This window comes from Sciurus carolinensis, chromosome 14, assembly GCF_902686445.1.
Source record: "Sciurus carolinensis chromosome 14, mSciCar1.2, whole genome shotgun sequence".
Lineage (NCBI taxonomy): Eukaryota > Metazoa > Chordata > Mammalia > Rodentia > Sciuridae > Sciurus > Sciurus carolinensis.
Window position 1 is genome coordinate 14,995,742 of NC_062226.1, and position 7,780 is coordinate 15,003,521.

Sequence of the window (7,780 nt, forward strand, 5' to 3'; positions counted from 1 at the left end):
TCTAGCCCCTGGCTCCATTTCTTACAAGGCAAAGCTCTCCTGGACACAGGTGGAAGCTGAGGTAGGAGTAATTGAAATAAAGATGTTAGTGAAGTAGCATAATCCCTCAAGGCACTATGTTGTATTTTTAACAGGAAGCTTCACACATAAAGGGAATATTTTAGGTCGGCAATCCTTTAGGCTACTTTAATCACTTGTGGATTTGGCTCCATTTTTTGTATATGATGGATCAGTTTATTCAGCAGAATTTACTGAGCACTTCCAATGTAGCACATGAAGGAGGCCACAAACTCATGTGATTCACACTTGCTCACACATGAAGCTTGCAGTGTAAAGAGAAAGAAAGTACTCAAAAAGTTATGGAAGATTAGTTGGTACTCATCATGGCATCTGTGTTGAGGAAGACTCTGGAGGGCAGCTTTGAGTGCATTAAGTCTCTTTCTTTCCACAACAAAGACATCATAAGTTTGGTTCATTATACTCTTCTTACAAGAGTTGACTCTCAAGTCATTCATATATACCCACGTTAAAAACAAGAGAGCATTTTTGTGGTGAGCAGAGGGTATTTGGTTGTTTGGAGAGGAAAACAGCTCTTCTGTGGGTTCCAGTTAACAGGATGCTTTTTACTTTGACCAAGGTTAACCTGCCCAGAGTGTGGTGGGATCATGAGACAATATATGGAGGACTCCTGGAATTATGAATCAGTTCTCAAAAACACCAGTTCCCATCATTCTAGCCAACTCCCTCCCCCTCCCATGCTAAAATTAGCAACCTGAATGTTTTCACTAATTGTCCTATAGTCGGAACGACTTAAGTGACAGAACTTCCCCATCCGTGGAGAATATGGGGTCCCCGAATCAGAATCAGAAGCACCAGTCATCTTAAGAAACACAAATGTAGGAGCCTCTTCCCTGACCTACTGAGTCAAAACTTTGGGGGATCCCAGCAAGCTGTGACTTACCAACCTGACAGGTGATTCTGATGCAGGTAGTCAGTCCCTGCTCCACATTGTGTGGAAGTCTTTCCTCCTCACAGCAGAGACTTTTGTTGTCTCCCACCCCCATTCTTCTCAACTGCTACAGCCCCTTAAAAATCAAGCTGGCAGTAGCCTTATGGTGCTTTGCAGAAACTGGTAGAAGGCTCCTGGTTCATTGAGGTTGTTTCTCCATGATTATATTTAAGAGAGACGATTGTGGTGTTCAGAATCATCTTCTTCGCCTTGCAGTCTGTCAAAGAAACATTCATCACTCACATCCATGGGTTTTTAGTAGTGCCACTGGCCCCTCAAAAATGTGAACTGCAGTTTTAAAACTGTTAGCTTTCCTTGGAACCAGGATGGAAGGAGAAAGGGGAGAGGGCACAGAGGGAACCTCTGTATTTAGCTGAATTTGCATAACTTCACCTACCTGTCAGAGCATGCAGCCCTCACATTACACACAGATATCCAAGGGGCATCTTCATAAGTGCCATGGCCCAAGCCTCTACCATGGCTCCAGGTACATAGCAGATGCTCAATAAATAATTAAATAAATAATTATTATGGTGTAAAAAATAAATTACACCATACTTTTTAACGGTTATCTTCCAGAACATATCCTGTTATGGTTTGGATATAGGGATGTTTGCTGAAAAATTCATGTGTTAGGCAATCCAGGAATGTTCATAGGTAAAACAATTAGATTATGAGGGCTGTGACCTCATCAGTGGATAATTCATTTGATGGATAAATCATTTCAATGGATACTGGGTGATCATTGTAGCAGCTGAGGTGTGGCTGGAGGAATCAGGTCACGGGGGGTGTGACCTTAGACCATATTTGCCACTGGCCCCTTTCTTTCACTTTGCTTTCCAGTTGCTATGAGCTGAGAAGCTTTCCTTTGTAACCTTTCTGCCATGATGTTCTGTATCACCTTAGGCCCAGGGCAATGGAGCTGGCTGTCCATAAACTGAACCCTTGAGAACTTGAGCCCAAAATAAACTTTTCCTCTCCTAAGTTGCTCTTGTCAGATATTTTGGTCATAGCAACAAAAAGCTGACTAACACAGACTCATAGCACATCAAGAAGCTGCTAAAATTGTTCTCGAAAATGAAGGAATTCATCAATAGTTGCTGACCCTTTAAGACAATTCAACTACTTTTAATAAATTCAGCAGACATCTATGACCCAAATAAAATACCAATTCCTGAATGGAAATGTCAGCATGGAATATCATTTGCCAAAAGCTGATTTATATAGCTCATTGTACTTTCATTCTGATAAGGTGGAATTTTATCAAAACTAAAAATTTAGCAAATAACTACATAAATACATTTAAAGCAGGGTTCCTTAGATTTACTGAAAGCACAATAGTTTAGGGCATATAATCTGTTATATGTTAGAGGAAACAAATGGTAGGAATAGATAGAAATGATTCTGGTTTGAGAGGTAAAAGAAAATATTCAACACACACACACACACACACACACACACACATCCCTCTTTCATTTTTAGAAGAGATAGTTGCTGGAATTGATCTTATTGAGAAATATAGAAATTATGTACATTCATGGTGGGGTTTCCAGTCATGATAGCACTGTGCTCTTCCAGCTAGTAAATTGCCAAGATTCTGGACCCACTGCAGAATGCTCCCATTGGATGGGATTACTTGGCCCAAGAAGTCTTCTGGGTTCCAGGGTAAGGAAATGCAAAAAAATGCAATGAGCAGAAACAGTCCAAGGGTTACTCTTAGGGTGATTTGCTCTCCCCTCAACTGGGGCAGGACTGGGCAGCATTATTCCAAGTGTGTTCTCCAGAGCACCTCATCCTCCCTGAGGTGATCTGCAGTTAAACTTCCCTGGTTGATGGGATATGGGGGACCCTCCCCTGTTGGACAACCACCATGTGAAGCATCTATTAAAGGCTTTTAGAAGTCTTGCAGCACAGACCTTCGTATAACCAGAGATGTAACTGATCAGAGAAAAACTTTTCATACGTGTTCCCTATTAACATTCTGCAGAACTTTGGGGACAAAACTATGTCCTGAAGACATTCACCTAAGTTAATATCCTTGAGAGGAAACCACTCGAACCCAGAAAATTGGAAGAATTGTGGATTCACCTGTTTGTTCCTTTGTGGAGGTCCTGAGAGGGTCAGGCCAGTGCCTATAACCTCTTTCTGTTTGAAATTTCAGTTTCTATGTCATAGTCCCTGATACACTGTAGACACGCAACCCAACTTAACATGAGTTTGCTAAGGGTTGGTCAGAGACAGAGATCAAGGAGATTTTCTTCACACAGAGAGCAGGTGGGTTTCAGAAGCTTTGGCTGCTGCTGCCCCTCAAAATGATAGTAAGACACATTTATTTTAAAGGAGAGTGATTTAAATGGTCAGGGGGAAGGAGGGCATTCATTATAGCCTCTGGAGGGAGAATAACACTTTGTTTCAGAAAGATAAAGATTGATAGAGGTAATCCCTCTATCTAGGTCTATATTGGGAGACACCAGGTACTGTGTGAAGCTCTGGGAGTGGTATCTTCATGAACAAGAGAGCTCTTCAGTTCCGAATCTGGTGTGCTGCCCAGCATCTCTAAGACTGTCAAGGCAAACAGAGAATCATGCCCCAATTGTTTTATTATAGTCCCTACATAAACTTTCCTAAAACAAAACCTGCCACAGTATGTGAAGTACACATTGGCTTTATTTCTCCCATATGTAGAGTGAGGAGAAAGGGGACTTATTAGAAGTTCATAGTAAATAATGAAAAGGATTTAGGGAAAAAGTTCTGATGATTTGCAACCATATCAGATAGAATTCACCTGTTGTCCTCTCTTTGTGGATCCATCAGAAAAAAGAAAATGAAATCCTAAAATGAAAAACATGGAATAAAATTTATGTCCTTCCTATTTTTTTTTTTTTTTGGTTTAACAATAGAAGAAATTGACATGCTATAGCTTCATTAAGACTTCTCAGAAGTTGAAAGCATGTAAGACCCTTTATTTACCAGAAACTGATACTATCCTTCCCCTTGGGTGACTCTTCCTGATTAGTTTTCATCCAAGACCCACAAATTCCATTTTCATTACATGGAACCCTCTTCTTTGCCTTGACACTGGGCTTTGCCTGTTAGCCCATTTGGTGAATTTCCCTGGTCTTGGAAACAGCTCCAGTGCCCTTCCTTTGTGAAGGTAAGTGTACATATTTGGTGAGACTCACATTTTCTCCCTCCTTCCCACCGTACCACTTTGAACATGCTTACACTCTGGGGTCATCTGAGGCACTGACAAGCAGAGAGGCTGCAGTTTTGATATGGAATACAGTCCTGGAGGTCTCTGCTAGACCCCAAGGTCTGACTTGAGGAGGGGCCAGTGGGGGCAAGGGCAAAGAGGGTGAGGCTAGAGGATAACCAGGGGCTCCAGAAAGCAGGATTTTACCAAAGAGTAGCATTTTGCCAGTGTCTCCCAGCTCAGTATCAGCTCCGCCTCTACTGTTCTCATAGATTTGGACTCCTTTACTTGTCTGCCTTCTCCTTAGATTGACAATTCCTCCAGGACAGAGGCCTTGGGTCTTGTTTATCTTTGTGTCTCCAGAGCCCAGCATGGCGCCTGGCTTAGAGCAGGTCTATTGATCTCTAGGAAGAATGCAAGGGCTCTCCCTCATGAATCAAGATGAAAGCATTTATGAGGGAGAGAGCCCTGAACTTGGTTGGATATGTGCGATTTCACTGATGGGTCCATTTCTGTTTTGTTTTGTTTGTGTTTATGTTTTTTGCTTATTTTACTTTGTTTTTAGTGGACTTGTGTCCGCTGTGATTTTTATTATGAGTCATTATGATAGTAGCTCATTGTCTACTTTCTCCCTTTCTAGCCATGGCAGGGATGACTTGGATCAGTTTTTCCTGCCTCTTAGTGGTAACATTCAAGGATTGTCTCTGCCTGTTATAGATCATGAAATGGTCTAGGCCCCATTGTCTGCTTTGATCGAAAGTTATAATTTATGACTAACAAGATTAGGGGAAAGAAATGATCAGGTGCAACATATGGAGTTTTCAAGTTTAGGGTTTTGCACTAAAGCCAGAGCTAACAATAGCATCACTTTGCTTCTTATCTTGTCAGGTACTTTGTGATGAGGGATTTGGGGCAGTGTTTGAAGATTTCCAAGTTCCCTGGTCAGAATGCCAGTTTAACACTACTTAATGACACTCAAATCTCTCCCCAGTTCCTAATGCAGAATAGTATATATTAAAGGAATAGAAGAAGGAAAAAACTGGAGGGAAGGAGGAAGAAGGGGAGGAAGGAAGGAAGAGAAGAAAGAAGGGAGGGAGAAAGTCATCAGTCAGGCCTCAATGGTGTTATTTGAATGGACTGAAATGGGAGTGAATCTGAGAGCATTCTAACAGCTACTAGGCCAGGTCTGATTTTGGAAAACAATGAAATCTTCAGTAAGGAAAACACAAATCTTCTTTTCTCTGAAAGGACATTGGTATTCCTCTCATAACCAACGAGCTCTTAGTTCTGTTCCAGGGTAGTATTTCTTTCACGAGTAATAGTTTCAACATCATAGCCCTTGGCTAACATTGACTGATCCAGATATCTCATTTTCAGGTTGGCAATGCATCCCCTCCCATGCAGAGCTAAATGTAGGGCTATTGAGGGACTTTGCAAAGTAAACCTGTGGCCCTGTGGAGTTCAGCTAATCTGCTCACTTTGTGGGGTTGGCCATGGGGCATGGGAATGCCACACTTCCCTGGAGGTTCAAATGGGTAGGAATCACTTGCTGAGTCATAAATAATGGAGCAAAGGGGGAGCGAATCCAGGAATCTGACCGTGCACAGATGGGAAAGTTTGGGGTACATAAGAATTTAAAGTTTAGCAGGAAAAATATCCAGGCACACATATAATCAGAACAGTAAGAGATAAGAGTCATAGAACAAACCCTAATAATGTACTAAGGAGATTACAAGAAGGGAAGAAGGAATCTCAAATTTTCAGAGGGCTGGAATGAGCCCAAGGGAGGACTTTAGAGAAGTGGAAGCATTTGAATTTAGAAGGGTGAAAGTAAATCTAATAAGTGAGTACTGGTGAAAAGGACATTTTAGGGGAGGGAAGAGTGTGAGATAATGTATGCTCTTCAGGAAGCATAAAATATGTGCAAAGAATCATAGCATGACTATTTGATTGAAGAGCAGAAGTTGTTCTGAACTTGTTCGCTTTTTCTGAGCAGGTGAGAAGATCAGAGCTGCATGTTGGACAGTCTGAAGTCTAACTCAGGTCTGCCCCTGGAAATCCAGATGAAGCTGAGGGAACTATTTTGATAATGAGAAGATGATAAATATATAGACAGACAGATAATTTATGACAACAAGAGTAGAATATTAAGAAAAATGTGATTGATACAGTGTGACAGAAAGAGTAATGATTTTTAAAGAGACTTGTTTAAAGCTCATGGTACCTTCTTGAAGTTTGTGTTTTTTCACTAATAAAGATTTTTAAAGAAATCCTTTTCAAAGTTATCTGAAGAATTTTGATACATATTAAAGAAGGATCTGGAACATAATAGGTAGTTCATAAAGTTTTGCTTTTGTTTAAGTTTTGTTTAAGTTAGGCTTAAACATCAGATGTGTAAAACTTATGTCAGATAAGAATTGTTCAGATTCAGTTCATTTCTTCCATTCTTTGAAAACTGAAGGCCAGGTGACTATGGAGTTGTTTTCCAGAGTCTTAGCATACTCCATGAAAATGACTACCCAAAGGAAAACAGAGTTCTTGAAAGATAATAAACTCACAAGAAGAGACCTGGTAAATCCATTGGTTCTGACTACCCTACCAAGACTAGGTAGGCAAACTCCTTCAAGAAATAACTAAAATCAGACAGAGGCCCAAAGACCCAGGACTTCACAATTTCTACCAACTAGGGTTCGTCGCCTATTTTTCCAAATGTCTTTAACTGGATGACTCCATTTGATTCCTTTTTTCAGGTCCAGACATGAGACTTCTAAGCTCTCAACCAACAAGAACCCAAACATATCTTTCCTTAATTAGTGTAATGAGGCTTTTGGCTCCTGCTTTATGACAAGTGAATGAATTTGCCCTTTTGATGACAGATCCTTCAGGGAATGATCTGAAGACTTGTGCAACAATGCCTCCGAAGGACTAGGTCATTAAAAACAGTTGTCCAACTATGAAATTAGTTATTGATTAATATTGCAACAGGAAGATCATTATGTTATGAAAGAAAGGGAAGTAACATTTATGCTCTTGGCCACTTCTTATTGAGAGCTTTAAACATGGAACTTGTGAAATTATTGCTACTTGGCAAGAGGAATTCAAATACTCACATTCATTGAGGAGGACTAAATGGACATTTCCAAGAATTACCATCTGGAACCTTCGAGAAGGAGATTTTACACACGTATATAAACCTAATCCTGGTACTAAATTATTTGAGACCCTGAATTCCTTCATTATTCTCTGGGTCACCAAAAATAGTATAGCTTCTTGTGGTGCATTGTGAAATGTTCTCTGGAGCAAAGTTCTAATTTTCAATAAAATTTATGGTGAAAAATATGTCTCTGTATGAATTTATATGATAGCATTGTAAAAGGAGTAAGGAGTGAACTGGTGGGAACAGGAAGGCTTTTTCCAGGGTGCTAACATCTGAACTGGACTTTTGTAAGTAGAAATTTGCCCAGTAAAGGAGACTAAAGTACATTAAAATAAAGGAACATCATTCAACAGATTGTTGACATAAGTGTTACTACATGAAAAGCACCAGAGCCACAGGGCATACAGTCAGGGGTGTAATC